The following is a 15,551-nucleotide window of genomic DNA, read 5'->3' on the forward strand; positions in this document are numbered from 1 at the left end:
CGAAAGTTTAAAAACAAACAGTCGATTTGTTAAACAATTTCCCAACTATCTTTGCAACCAACAATGAAAGTTGAAAAGAATAACCTAAATTGCGTAAATCGTACCTGGTGGAGCCCTAATTGCCTGACGAAAGCCTTGAATTTGCTGGTGGTTGTGTCGCCGGCGTGGATGGCGTTATCTCGTAGAAGAGTGCTGGTGAGGGACGGATGCATTAGGTGACGCTGACTGTAGCGGTGGTAGCAGTTCGAAGCATTAGGTGGTATGGGAGGGTGGATGAGAAGGTAGAAAGTGGAAGGATGAAGTGTTGTGGTAGGGTGGATGACAAGTGTTCCAGAGGTGGGAAGATGACGGGCAGATGGCAGTCATGATAAACCTGGTAACTTGAACTGTTCTTAAGGCCTTTCATCATTTGTATATATACTAGGTTTTTACCCGTCCGCGCGTTGCGGCAGAAAACCCTATGTACAAAAAGCAATAAATAAACATTACCCGATAGTGTTTGGTCTTGAACGGAACCTGCAGAAGATGTAATGTGTCTTTAGGATCAAGTCGTAGGAGATGCAAAATCAACATTGAGTAAATGAATATCTATAAAACTTATATTTTGAATCCCTTTACTCTCCTTTTTGGTTATATATCTGAATTAATAATAAAAATACACGCATAAAAGCAAGAGCTAAAGATACAAACAATTGACCGGCCTAAAGCTTGGCTATATTAGTCCCTGTGATTGAACTTTTGCACCTTCCTACACAAGCAATTTTAGAGCTGTGAATTCCATCTGTTCAATAAGTTGAACCCGTACACACCTACGTCTAGGGCCGTGAACGACAACGCACCTGGTGAACCCAAAAAAGACAAAGCCCAATATATGCCAAACGGTTGGGATTCCAAGAATGACATCGTGCAACCACTACACTTTCTAAATATGTAGTAATAGTAATACTATGAAGGTTCAAAGATGGTTTCTGATTAGAGTAGATGATTTTGGTAAGGTTGGAAGCAGGTGCAGTCAATTGGGTTGGTTTAAAATGTTTTGAAGTGTTCTATAGATAATCAATGCACCAACTTTTCTTAAGAAACTTAATTACTTCAAAATAATCAAGTTTTACCGTTATTAAAGACACACTATCAGCGACTTTCAACATGTCAAGCCCATAAGGCCCATTAAAAGGTTTCTTTGCACTATTTTTAAAACATCATCCGTTTGACCCGTTAGAGATGAAAGATAATCCGAATGAATGAGGTTGCAAATAACATACAAATCAAGCTGCATTTACTTTCTTCATAGATTAATAAGTAATAAAAAATTCTAAACAAAACATAAATACTCATAGCGCAAAAAAAAAGCAAAGTCAGATTGTTTACATTCTTGTTAGTAAAGAACCATTTCTAATAGTAGAGATATTGGTGTACCTATGTTAATAGCTCCAAGCATTGGAGTGAGCCTGCAGCTACAGCTAAGAACAAAGAAGTAATGCCATCATCAGTTTCAATGAGGTATTACCATTGGAGATATGCCCTTGCCTTGCAACTTTAATAAGAGCGATCTCACCTATTAAAAAAATATGTATTATTGTATCAAAATTCACAAACAAAAAACCATCATCTTTATACTTCACACAAGCTCCTCGTGTATTTGCATCCTTACTATTTGGCTATTTGCCGCCCTTTGTAACAGTCCTTTGCCAACATCCAAGTGTGAAACTACACCTATCAATTTCGCCATAACCGTACAATTAGATTGACACATCGAGCAATAATGACAATTTTCACAATTTAATGGAATGATTGATTTTGATTAATATGAAAATTAAAAACCAAATCGTTGTCGAGGTTCAGAATTGCAAAATCGTTGTGGTTGCAAATAATACTATTTGATACCATTTGGTATGTAACCTGTTGGGTTAAGGTTCACGAACAACTAATCTAACCAAATAGCAAATATGCAAGAGAGAAAGGGCTTACTGGAAAGTTGCCAGAACTTGATCGGAACCCTAGGCACTTGATTGCCGTCAGTGTGGTGACGCCGCCGTGCGAGCTGTAACGCGGTTGGACCCAATCACCGCCCCTTGGATGCACAAACCACCACCACCTGTGGCTTCCTTGCCTTCAGACTATGAAATGGAACTGGCCTACGCGTCAGAATGACGGTCGTTGGCGCCATGAAACCACCGTGACCAGCCCCCTTGCTTTGCACTGTCTCTCTCTCTCACTACTGGAAGAAGACGTGTCACGTAGTGGGGAAACCAAGATAAAGAGAATGACCGGCAAATGGAGCTATGAGAAACTTGGAAACCGGTACTGTTTCTAAGACCCAACGTCAATTGTTATATTGTATAATAATAATAATTCATGCAACGACAAATTCAAAGCCAGACTTTCAATTTTGCTTTCTTTTCGCATGCACCCTACACGCTTATTTTTGCGACCACTAAAATTAATTGTACTTTTAATTTTAAAATTGGATAATTGCATAAAAGAAGTGAACTATATATAGAAGGTATTAATGGTACATGCACCCTCTTACACCTTTTGTAGTGACTGATGCACCGTTTTTAAATAGTTTGGACCTACCGTTATCAATTCGTTGCACGCACCGTTTCTTTCACAATTAATTTAAACTTTTTTGTTAAGTGGCTGTGTTGTTGGTAATGTATTTGGTTAAACTTAAACGAACGAATATAAACGCCTTTCGTGTTTGTTTGCTCGTTAGGGTGAGCTTAAACTTGTTTGAGGGGCCTCAAGTGGATTCTGAAATTGAGGTCCTTTTTCGTATAAAGAGATCTTCTTTTTGCTTAGGATTATAAGGCTAGTGGGTATGGGGGTCGGCTGAGGCCCGGCGCCGGTCCCCCACACCACCCCCCTCAGGTCCGGCCCGGCAAGTTCGGCTTCCCACAGCCGGTGTAGCCGTGCCCAGGGGCGGACCTACTCTTTGGTCAGGGTGGGCGGCCGCACCCCTTGAAAAAAAAAATTAGTGTATATTTTAGGCAAAAAAACCCGACCGCACCCCTTGAAAATATGGTTAAACACCTCATCCGCACCCCCAGCAAATAATTTCTGGGTCCGCCACTGGCCGTGCCTCCTCCTCTCTCCTAACACACACACATCTATACATACATACATATATATATATATAAAGGGGTTCATCCCCCACCCCCTAGGTCCATCCCCTCCAAGCCAAGCCTACGTGGCGCTGACGTGGCGGCCCATCCTCTTTGATTTTTATATAAACACACAGTCGTACGTATTAGAGTTTGAATGACATTTTGTGAAAATAAAGGCCTCCAAATATATTGATTCTTTGCCCTCGTTGTCAAATTGAAAATTAAACGAAATTAAACCTTAAATCGGCTATTCACATTCAATTTATGTAAACAAAGAGGACTGACTTTAAAGGGAAAAAAACTTTTAGTGATTTTAACAGAATACTTTGAAAACTTAGCTGTGTTGTGTGAACTTTTCCATGAAACAAAAAGGGAAAATGTCAGAGAATAGTAACTAAGTTTTAAAAGTGTTTTAATTAGGTCACTCGTATTGTTTTTGTCTCAATTAGATAACTTAACATTCAAATCGAGTCATGTCTTTTTTCCATGTGTCAAGAAAAAAATAAAGCATAAGATGTTGGGGTCGGATTATTTTAATATATGAAATTATATTTATTAAAAGTAAAAACACTTTAATTATATTAAAAATAAAAAAAACAAGTTAAAATCCACGTTATCACTTGACATTAGCATCAAATAAAAAAGAAAAAAGAAACAAAAATCAACATCACCACGTTACCCATAAAATGGAAAAAAGAAACCCTTAATTTTAATGAAAAATGAATGTTGGGTGACCTGGTTGAAACTTTTTTGAAACTTGAGTAACCTAATTGGAACACATTTAAAACTTGATTACTATTCTACAAAGTTACTTAAAAATACCATGTTAGAGAATATACTTCATATATACCCTTACAAATTTAAAAATTTTCATATGTGCCCAGCCCAACCAAAACAAAAAAAAATATTATATTTACCCTTGCAAACTAGTTAAAACTAGAATTACGACCCGCCGTAATGCGGCGGGGATAAAAAGTTTTGCTTAAAAGTAAAAAAAACAAATAGTTTTAGGTTAAAAGTAATTTATGAAATACTTTTGGGTGAAAAGTAAAAAAAATTATTTTTTTTTAAAACCCTCAAAAGTCTAGGTTTTAACAACCATATGCATAACCTTTTTTTGTTTAAAAAAACCCCAAAGCCAAGATTACCACACATAAGTAAAAAAAAAAATCAAAGTGGTTAAATTGCAAAAGATGGAAACTTTTGAATTAGAAGTGAAAAATCAAATTAATCAAAGTGGTTAAATCGTATAAGATAGAAACTTTTGAATTAGAAATGAAAAATCAAATTAATCAAAAGTGGTAAATTACCAAAGATTAAAACTTTAAACTTGAATTGTCAAATACTAAAACTTTAGGGTTAAAAGGAAACAAAGATTAAACTTTAAGCTTAAATTGTTAAAGATAAAAACTTTAGGGTTAAAAAGGAAAATTCTAGTTTTTTTTTTTTTTTTTTTTTTTGAAAAACTCCCTAAGCACATGTTACAACACATGTATGCATATTCAACTTGCTTATTTATATGTTAATAATATCAAATATGCCTAATTTATTAAAGCAATCTAATAAATAATCATTTTACCTTATTGTTTAACTTCTGGTTTTCGTATACACTCATCTTTTAACATCATATATTTATATAGCACATTTTTAGCCACAATTACAGGTACCTGGGAGCATACCGATGGAATGAACGAAATGCGAACAGTTAACATAATATGGTCATAGATCTTAGGTTGTAACTTGATCATGAGCGAATTTGTTGATGTTGCACCCATCAAGTATGGAAAGTGCCAAACATTGGGAACTACCCGGGGAGGAGTTAGGAACAGGAACAAGGAGAAGCGAGAACCACTTAAATGGAGGAATCGATTGTATTTCGTCCTTTGTTCCCCATAGCAACTGAGGATCAAAAAGCACCAAATTTGATGACTTATTAAGGGAAAGACGAAGTAAGAGCATGCTATTGAAGACGTTGCAAGATATGTCGGGGAGTTGCTATCGCTTTAGCTGTGATAACTATAACTTAAGCTATCTTGGGCTTATGACTGCTTTAACTGTTTTTGGGTTCAATTAAAGTTCGTCTCACATTAATTTGTGACAACTTTTTGAGTTCTATGATTGTTTATAATTAATTTGCCTTTTTATTTATTTTTTATTTTTACCCATGGTCAATAGAACAATATAGTACATATAAAATATTTAACCTAAATAAATTATATAAGAAATGAGTAAATATAATATTTGAAGTTAAATGTCATATATGAAATTTCAAAGTTTTAGAAAAATAAGGGTAAAATTATAATTTATTAAATTGTTGTTAACGAACTGGGTGTATATTTTAACTACTTTGATAAGGTAAATATAAAATTTATAATTTTGCATGGGTCTATGATATTTTGTAAGTTTGTAGGGGTATATAGAAAACAGGGGCGGACCCAAGTTATGGGGTGGGTGGGCGGCCGCACCCCTTGAAAAAAAAAAATTTTGTGGTATTTTTCGTGAAAAATCCAGACCGCACCCCTTGGAAAATTTCGTCCGCACCCCTTGAAAAATTCCGACCGCACCCCTTGGATATTTTCGTCCGCACCCCTTAGAAATAAATGTTAGGAATTCATGTAAAAAAAATTGTGAACACGGATTGAAACCCGATCAAATTATGTAAACAAGATAGCCTACTAACCCCTTTAATAAAACTTAAATTCAATCCATCATGCCCAATAACTCAATACCCATTCAAGCCCAACCCAACTACTAGTTTTGCTAAACAAACCAGTCCACATAATTTAAAAAAAAAAACCCAAATCGTTGCCACTTGCCAGCGACTCCCGCCCTCCCTCTGCCTCACTTCAGCGCCGAGCGACAACATAATTCCGGTCGGCGACTGCAAAATTTCGGCTGTAAACTGGTTAATTTAGCCCCCCCCCCCCTGACAGGTACATGTTTTTTACTAGGGCTTATAATAATTACTAGGGCTTGAAATTCAAAATTTTGGTTGGCAAACATGTTTGTTGATTATATGATTGTTGGTTGGCAAATAATAATTACTATGGCTTGAAATTTAAAATTTTAAATTGAAAATTAAGGAACATGGGCTATGGTTGAACAGTTAGAAGAGGCGTTATTTCGCCGGATTATTCTAATTAAAGACCAAAGTGTGTTATAGATAAGTTTTTTTGTTCTTTTATTGAATGATTAAGAGAAATAAAAGTAGGGATGGCTTTAACTTTGATGTTTTTTTGTTTGTTAATGTGGTAGGAAGTTAGGAACTAGGGTTTGATTGTTTGAGAATTGAAATGGACCCGACCCGATCTGATTCGACCCGCTATGAAACTTTGTTTGTTTGTTTTTACTTGTTTTACATGACCCGACCCGCTATGAACCGATTTTTTTATATAGCTAGGGGTTTAAAATCTTTAAAAAATTTCCGCACCCCTAGGAAAAAAATCCTGGGTTCGCCACTGATAGGAAATTGCCTTTTTTTTATTCGACATTTTAACTAACTTTTTTTAATTCGACATTTTAACTAATACGCGTATTTTGTTGTTTATGTTTTCATTTTTCATTATCATGCCAATAGTTAATGTTTATCTGATCTCAATAGTTCTTTATTTCAATCAAAACCTTGATTTGTTACTTAAATATATGTATGTTTTTTGTGATTTGTGAGAAAAATAGTAAAAGTGTGATTGGATGTAAGTAGGAAGGAAACAATAATGTCGAGTTGACAACTGGTCTGACATGCTGCCCACATCATCTTAACATGATCCCAACTCCAGCTTGCCATTCCCTACATTACTTTTAAGTTTTAACTTAATCTTCTTTGTTTTTGAGCTTTTTTTTTTCTAACGGTATTAGGAGTGGAGCGGTAAACTGGTCGGCAAACGGTTTTGCCGATCGGCAAGCACTACCGCCAATAGTTTACTGTTGCCGACAAACTAATGAATCAGGGGTTCAATGCCGATGCGGGGAACGAGGTTCAACGGCTATAATGCCGTTGGTTTATTTAAAAAAAAATCATTTTTACCTTATATAAAGAGTTAAATGCCCGGATAGTCCCTGTGGTTTGCCATTTTTTCACCTTTAGTCCCTAACTTTATAAAATTACCTCTATAGTCCTCAACTTTTTAATTTTCGTTCCCGGATAGTCCCTGGCGCAGATAGAGGTTAGCTTTTTTAGTTAAGTGGATGTGAAATTACTAAAATGCCCTTGTTATTAAAAAATAACTTAAAAGAAAAAAAATATATTTAAATCAAGTGGGGTCACCTTTATCCCACCCCTACCCCTCTCCCCTTTCTCTCTTCCAGAATCATTCAAATTCACCCTTTACTTGACAAAACAACAGAGGCGGTGGGTAGCAAGGAAAAAGTCAGAGATGGTTGTCCAAACTTAAAAAGATCACCTTCTTGACCGAACAGTTAAGTTCGTTTGAAGAAGAGAACAAGCTTCTCAAGGAATTCCTTCACCAAAAAACAATCGAATTATCGAAAAATCAAACGTTTGACATGTGTAGCGATGAAAAAGTCAGCATGGCTGGAACGTGGGTACCGTCATACAATACTGTCGGAGCTTCTGATATCGGTTTAACGGATGACTACGTCTGAACTTCGTGCGATTTTGGACGAATTTCTTCAAATTTGTAATAAGTTGGTAAATTGGAAGGTGGGTGTGGAGGATTTTGTCAAAGAGTGATGGTGAGCGTGATGGTGGTTCGATGTTGGAGTATGCAGGTGGTTGTAGTGGTCGTTGGCGGAGTCACATATGGTGGTTATCGGAGGTCGGTTAATGTAGTGAATGTTGATGCAGTAGGGGGATGGTGTTCGGTAGGAGGTTCATGACAATGGTGAAGTAGAGTGTGTGTAAGTGTGTGTTTTTGTGGAGAAGATGGTGAAGTAGAGTGTGTGTAAGTGTGTGTTTTTGTGAAGAAGATGGGATGAAGGAGTTGCAGGTGGGTGAAGAGAGAAGAAAGTGAGGGGAGTTAATTACTGTTTTCGTCCCTGTGGTTTGTCAAAAATCACTATTTCAGTCCATTAGTTTAAAAATTACGATTTCAGTCCCTGTGGTTTCACTTTCGTAGCCATTTCAGTCCACCTCGTAACCATTTCAGTCCCTGTACTTACAGAATAAATGGATTGAAATGGTTACGAAAGTGAAACCACATGGACTGAAATGATTACGAAAGTGAAACCACGGGGACTGAAATCGCAATTTTTAAACTAATGGACTGAAATAGTGATTTTTGACAAACCACAGTGTCACACCCCGATTTCCACGTGTCTCACCGGTGGGCCCGGTGGGGGATTACCGTGACGATGTTGGCAACAATATAGTCAAACCACACAATTATATAATGCACAGCGGAAGCATAAGATAAATATATGTATTTCAACCTCTGGTTATAATATCAATGTATTACAGAAGTTGAATATCCACAGTGGATCGTAAATAATCATAAAGTATTGTTCCATTAGATACTGCAATCAAGCTTGCGAGGCTTATCCCGACGCTAGGGAGCTAATACCAGCCAATTTACGTTTAGGTACCTGCACTTAATCTTTTTGGGGAAAATACGTCAGTTTACACTGGTAAATACATTCAACCGACTCCTTTGAAAAGAGTTGGGAAAATTGATTTGAATGCACAAGGCACAAAGTATTTTGACACGTTGATTAAGATGCCCAAAGGCAAAATTAATCTTTTATACTTGGGACAATTTTGTTAATAAAAATCTTGTATCCGATTTACATGGTTGTCCAACATTTAGGGCCGGTGATTATACAATACAAGCCGGACAAGATTAATCGACACACCACAAATATAATCTCACAAGAAGAATACTCTCACGAGTGAGTATACGTTATACATATGCAACAGGAGGTGTTTTGCCTACACCTTGTGCTTACGTCGTGGCCATTCACTTTTTAAAATGAGCCAAGGATATCCAGGACACGGTCATTAACCCCCAACGTTATTTGTTATCAATCAATACAGATTAAAACGGGATTATGCAATTTAATCATCTCCGATTAAAAGGTTTCTACACCCGACCAAGCGGTATATTTAAAATACCGTATCCCAAGCCCGTATAAGGGAAAATAAGTTAAAAGTATTTACCTTTGCAATGTATATTCCTTAATCAATTAAATCACCGATATCTTTTACTGGGGCTCCTTATTCTGGAACGAAGGTTTTCAAAATAACCTATTAGAATCCTAACGGGTCTTTATATTAGCCGTAGCCTAGACCGGTTGGTTTCAAAAGATAGATACGGTTTAATCGCGCGGAAAGGCGAAAACCGTGAATGGAATGTGATTCTGACCCAACAAGTCTGGAGACTTGTTTTATATGGGTTTAATATTCACATTCTGGATTTTGGGGTCGAAATGATATGGTTTGACCCGTATCGGCTAATTTATGTAAACTAGTTACATAAGCCGAACCGTGCACGCAATAGGCGTAACGGGTAACCGTGAGAGTCCTACGCTTGCTTCCTAAGTCAATATACCTTAAAGAGGTTGCGGTATCATTAGGACACCTTCCGTGATGCCCGTAACGAGTTTAAGTTAACATTATGCCCCGTAGGGGTTTTTCGGTCATTTTAAAGACTTTTAAAGAGCTTTTCGAGTTCTACAGGAAATCTGAGTTTCCCGAACAGTTTATAAAGTCTAAAATACTTTATTTATTATTTAAAATTAGTAGCAACTGGAATCGGGTCAAAAGACCTTGTAGAACTCATTTTATGGCCAAAAAGGGCGTATTCGGTATTTACCGACCCATAGCCATAACCGTAGGTTATGAGCAGGCTAAAAATAATTAAAAATCTTTAAAATTCCCAAAATATTATTTTACAACAGTGGGTAAAAGTTTTGGTGATAAAATCTTGGCTTAGATAGGTGTTATGCTAATTGCGTCGTTTATTACAAAAGTTTATTTTAATTGCGCTATTTAGCATAACTCTTATTCTAGACCTCGGATTGACATGAGACTTTAAGGACATGCTTATAATTTAGTGAGCAAGGTTATGGTCCGTTCACGTGTCCGAAATACTCGTTTTATTTTAAAAAGGGCGTTACGGTCAACTTTTAGGCGATTAACGGAAATGCGTAAAAGACTCGGACAAACGATGAACCGGTCACAGAGGGTTATACCATCACGTGACCTGGTCCTAAGAGAGTCCTAAGGCATATCTATACTTCACTAAAACGGGTCAGAACTGAAGTCAATGCAAAAGTCAAACTTTTGCGACATTCGGCTCCGAACCGGGTTAATATAGCAAATGGTCGATTCAAACGAGCGCAAACAAGTTTATATACTTAATATCGTGTTTTATGATCATCAAAACAGGTTCCATAGTATATACATTACAGATTATGCAAGATTCGCCAAAACGACATTCTGTTGACTTTTTGGGTGCACGTTTGACTCGACATTTGACATAGTTAGAGTGGTGATCAGTGGGAACCCTTTTAGAGGTTTATTACCCACATAATTACCAACAAATAACCATTCTTGATTCGACAATTCACTGAATCATTTGTGAGTTATCGCTAAGTCGACCGTTAGTTACGACGGATCGACTTTTAAGCTAAAACTAAGTTAAAGCTCAAATGGGAAAGGAGTGGAACACTTACTGAGGTCCTATGCACCAAGTGTGACCACTTGAGAGGAAGTTGGAGCTCCAGAAATGACCAAATGATGCAGATGATGGGGTGTGAACTTATGGTTGCAACTTAGGCTTTATATAGTGGTTTCAAGCACCACAATTGATTGACAACAAAGTCTAGCACACACCACAACTGATCAACACTTGTCCTTAGTGTTAGGGGTCGTTTAGGGGTCATTTGGAGGTGTTTAAATGCAGATCATGGCTCTTGGAAGGCTGAACAGCCAAGTTAAGCATGTTTCTGCATCTGGGCGCCTGACGCGACCCGCATGGGGGAACCAGGCACTTTGTACGCGGGTCGCCTGAAGTTTACTAACCAGGCGCGTTTAAGAGGAGGCTCGCGGCCCGCCTCAACTTACCTTGAAACCTTACGCGGGTCGCGTTAGGTTATGTTTTCAGGATTTTTAAATCCTTTGTAATCATGATCAGAATCTTGCCAAATCTTTCGCAATGATTACCGAATCTTTGTAATTAATAACCTGACCTTTCGGAACCGAAGGGGTAACTTTGCGAATTGGCCCTCGGTTATTTACGATTAAGGGCCTCGCGTTATTTATGTGAATTATTAAGTCCTCTGGTTATTTTCAATATTATCTGAAAGGTCTTAACTTTTATTATTGACGCTTTTAACCCCTCGTACACGGATTTGATCATAACTTTCTCGTTTTAAAACGGAACTTCGCGAGATTTATATATCATATTCTAGTGAGTGTATTTTATTGTTACGAAGCCTCGGGTTCGTTAAATGGTCACTCAGAGGTATAATTAAACATGTTGGCATAGTTAACCCCTGTAGCTTGTAATTTCTCACTTTCTTCTGTGTTCCGCTTCCGTACGATCCGTGATTTATTCGTTTGAAGGTACGAGCATCGTTTAGGGGTACTATACAGTATATTTATCTTTGTTTGACATTTATAACCCTCGAATTTATATACTTTCAAGGTTTGTCAACATTAGTCCTTTATTTAATATTAATGCCACGTGTAAACAAATGACACGTGTTAACACATCATTGGACACAAAATTTCGAGGTGTTACATCCTCACCCCCTTAAAATAAATCTCGACCCGAGATTTACTCAAATAAATAGGGGTACTTTTCTTTTATTGTAGCTTCGACTTCCCACGTGAATTCGGGACCTCTACGGGCGTCTCATTTGACTTTTACTATCGGTACATGCTACCTTCGAAGCTTCTTCACCCGTCGATCTTCAATCGACAAAGGTTTTTCCAACAAAACAAAATTTTTTTTTTTTTTAAGCTCTCATCTATATGCACATCTGTGTGTGAGATCACCAATGATTCTTCAGCGAAGCACTTCTTTAGATTGCAGATGTGGACACATTGTGAATTCCATTGAGCTCTTCTGGTAAGTTTAGCTTATAGGCAACTGATCCGACACGTTTGATAACCTTGAAAGGTCCTATGTATCTCGGGCTCAGTTTGCCCTTCTTACCGAAGCGCGTCACCCCCCTTCCAGGGTGATACTTTTAGTAGCACCTTTTCACCTACCTCGAAGTGAAAAGCTTTACGCTTTTGGGTCTGCGTAATTCTTCTGCCTATTTCGGGAACTTTGAGATGGTCACGAATCTGAACAATCTTGTTCATTGTTTCGAACACTATCTCTGGTCCGGATAATTGGACATTTCCGACTTCCGCCCAACAGACGGGCGCTCTACACTTTCTACCGTATAATGCCTCGACAGGCGCAGCCTTAATGCTGGTATGGTAGCTATTGTCGTAGGAGAATTCGATTAGTGGTAGGTTCTTATCCCAACTACCACCCAAATCGATAGCACATGTACGTAGCATGTCTTCTAACGTTTGAATAGTACGCTTTCCCTGACCGTCTGCCTGAGGATGGTAAGCCGTACTAAAATTCAAACATGAGCCCAAAGATTTGCTGGAAGCTCTTCCAGAAATGTGACGTGTATCTAGTATCCCTATCAGAGATAATAGACACAGATATGCCGTGTAAGGCTACAATCTTATCAACATATAATTGGGCTATGGTGCCGGAGTTGTAAGTCTCCTTTATGGGTAAGGAATGAGCTGATTTAGTCAGCCTATCGACTATAACCCATATTGTGTCGTTTCCTTTCCTGGTTTTGGGTAACTTGGCAATAAAATCCGTAGTTACCATCTCAGCTATGACTTGCGCATAAGTCGAGCATTTGGTAACATGAGTGGCTACAGACTTTATTAAGCCTATCCACCAGTAATTTGCCTTTAGATTCGGGCATCTTATGGCAGTTCTTAATTGTTGCTTAATTAGGGTTGCGGTCATTAATATATAGATAATATGAACCGTCTTTCTTATAAAACTTTCAGAATACTGAGTCAGGCTATATGAGACTATATCTTAAAACTTATTTAATCAAGGGTTTCGATTGTTTTATAAGCAATGTGGAGCTTTTCACAATACTCCAGTCCATAGAGGGATGTTAATATTTATTAACTCTACCTGCCTTCCAGGAGGTAAGCAGGGAAACTTATGAGGATGTAGTCAAGATACGAGGAGGTTATAAAGATTTCCATATCTCAGACTCCAGTTCACCCATCATTGCTCGTGTCAATTAAGTGACATATTTATGTTATGAGTCCTCATATTCCGTTACTAGGGAATATTTATTTAGATAACTATATTATGGATATCTTCCTTGAATACTACTAGTCGACTCTAGTACAATATAACCATTGGGATATCTCAGGGGTTCCATGTATTAAACCTCCATACTGATCAGGCATGGAAGTAATCTATGGAACACACTAGAATACGCCAATCCTCATATGGCACTTTTATCAAACATAGTTTGGCATTCGCAGGCGATAGAAGAGAGAAAAATGAAGGAAGAAAATAAAAATAACATATGTTGTTGTACTCTATGCGAAGAAAGAGGACTCTTAGATTTTTCGGAAGGATTCCTTGTCGATACTAGAAGAATAGGTTACTAAGGTTTTCTCGATGGTTTATACCTTGTGGCTAATATAAAAGTTCTCTAAGATTACTGTTTATAAAGAATTTACTGGTATCCGATCCAAAATAAACTCTTAGTATTTAAATTACTGATAAAATGCCAAGGAATATACCTGTTGCCATTATTTATGGACTAGCTCAGGCATTTTTGTCACACCCCGATTTCCACGTGTCTCACCGGTGGGCCCGGTGGGGGATTACCGTGACGATGTTGGCAACAATATAGTCAAACCACACAATTATATAATGCACAGCGGAAGCATAAGATAAATATATAAAATTCAACCTCTGATTGTAATATCAAAATGTATTACAGGGGTTGGATATATCCACAGTGGATCATAAATAATGGTAAAGTAATGTTACATCAGATACTGCAATCAAGCTTGCGAGGCTTATCCCGACGCTAGGGAGCTAATACCAGCCAATTACGTTTAGGTACCTGCACTTAATCTTTTTGGGGAAAATACGTCAGTTTACACTGGTAAATACATTCAACTGACACATTTGAAAATGTTTATTAAAATTGATTTGAATGCACAAGGCACAAACTCTTTTATAACTTGGGAAAATTCATAATGATCTTGTGAACGTTTTACATGTTCTTTTATGCGTTCAGTAGCCCGGGTCGTGCCGGGTTTAAGATTTATAGACACACCACGTTTGCGTAAAACCGTAGTACAGAAACCAACGGCTACGTCTTTTAGTTTTAATGTCGGCACTTTATACCGGGTGTACGCCTACACCGGGATGTCGATGGTCGTGGCCATTTCGTAAAATGATGCCAAGGATATCCGGGACAACGGTCATTAAACCCCCCAAAGGCTTATAAGCAACAAAACTGTTTAAATGAGTCAATCATATTTAATCAATTAACCACCTAAGCGATGGAATTATATAATGCTCAATCAAGCGGTATTAATATACCGTAACCCAAGCCCATATAGGGGAAATAAGTCAAAGTATTTACCTTTGCAAGTATTAATCCTTAATTTAGATCAAGTCACCGATAGCTTTTACTGGGGCTCCTAATCTGGAACGAAGGTTTTAATTAACCTCTTAGAATCCTAACGGTCCTTATAGTAGCCGTAGCTTAAACCGGTTGATTCCGATATATAGATATGGTTAATTCGCACGAAAAGGCGAAAACCGAGAATGGAGTATGATTTGGACCCAACAAGTTTAGTGACTTGTTTTATATGGGTTTATAGTTCATACTCTGGATTTTGGGGTTCAAATAATATAATTTGACCCATATCGGCTATTGCACGAAAACTAGTTCCATGAGCCGTACCGTGTGCGCAAATAGGCGAAACGGTTAACCATAAGTGTCCTACGCTTATTTCCTAAGTCAATATGCCTTAAAAGTATTTTGGTATCAGTAGGATACCTTCCGTAATGCCCGTAACGAGTTTAAGTTAATATTATGCCCCGTAAGGGCTTTTCGGTCATTTTAAAGACTTTAAAAGGGATTTTCGAGTTCTACAGGAAATCTGAGTTTCCCGAACAGCTTATAAAGCTTAAAATACTTTATTTATTATTTAAAACCAGTAGCAACTGGAATCGGGTCAAAAGACCTTGTAGAACTCTCGTTTTGGTCAAAAAGGGCATATTCGGTATTTACCGAACCGTAGCCATAACCGCAGGTTATGAGCAAGGTAAAAATTATTAAAAATCCTTAAAATTCCCAAAATATTATTTTACCACAGTGGGTAAAAGTTTTGGTGACGAAAACTTGGGTTAGATGGGCGTTATGCTAATTGCGCCGTTAATTACAAAACTTTCTTAAAAGTGCGCCTTTTAGCAT

General features: G+C 37.6%; 1 protein-coding gene across 18 annotated transcripts in view; it reads right to left on the minus strand.

The window, feature by feature from the left end:
• LOC110921059 overlaps positions 1–2,357 on the minus strand; it is a 40,834-nt gene extending 38,477 nt beyond the window's left edge. For 12 of the 18 annotated variants that reach the window (XR_004886275.1, XR_004886276.1, XR_002582139.2 and 9 more), the window contains exons 1-4: positions 1,969–2,357; positions 1,652–1,713; positions 1,417–1,555; positions 105–516 (exon numbers count right to left, since the gene is read on the minus strand). The gene's annotated coding sequence lies outside the window, so the exon portion shown is untranslated. Of the gene's footprint in view, positions 1–104; positions 517–690; positions 1,348–1,416; positions 1,556–1,651; positions 1,714–1,968 lie in introns of those variants that run through there. The other 6 variants (XR_004886274.1, XR_002582132.2, XR_004886272.1 and 3 more) reach the window with 3 other exon arrangements.
• Between the last annotated feature and the right edge of the window lie 13,194 nt (positions 2,358–15,551).

This window comes from Helianthus annuus, chromosome 17 (genome assembly GCF_002127325.2).
Source record: "Helianthus annuus cultivar XRQ/B chromosome 17, HanXRQr2.0-SUNRISE, whole genome shotgun sequence".
Classification (NCBI taxonomy): domain Eukaryota; kingdom Viridiplantae; phylum Streptophyta; class Magnoliopsida; order Asterales; family Asteraceae; genus Helianthus; species Helianthus annuus.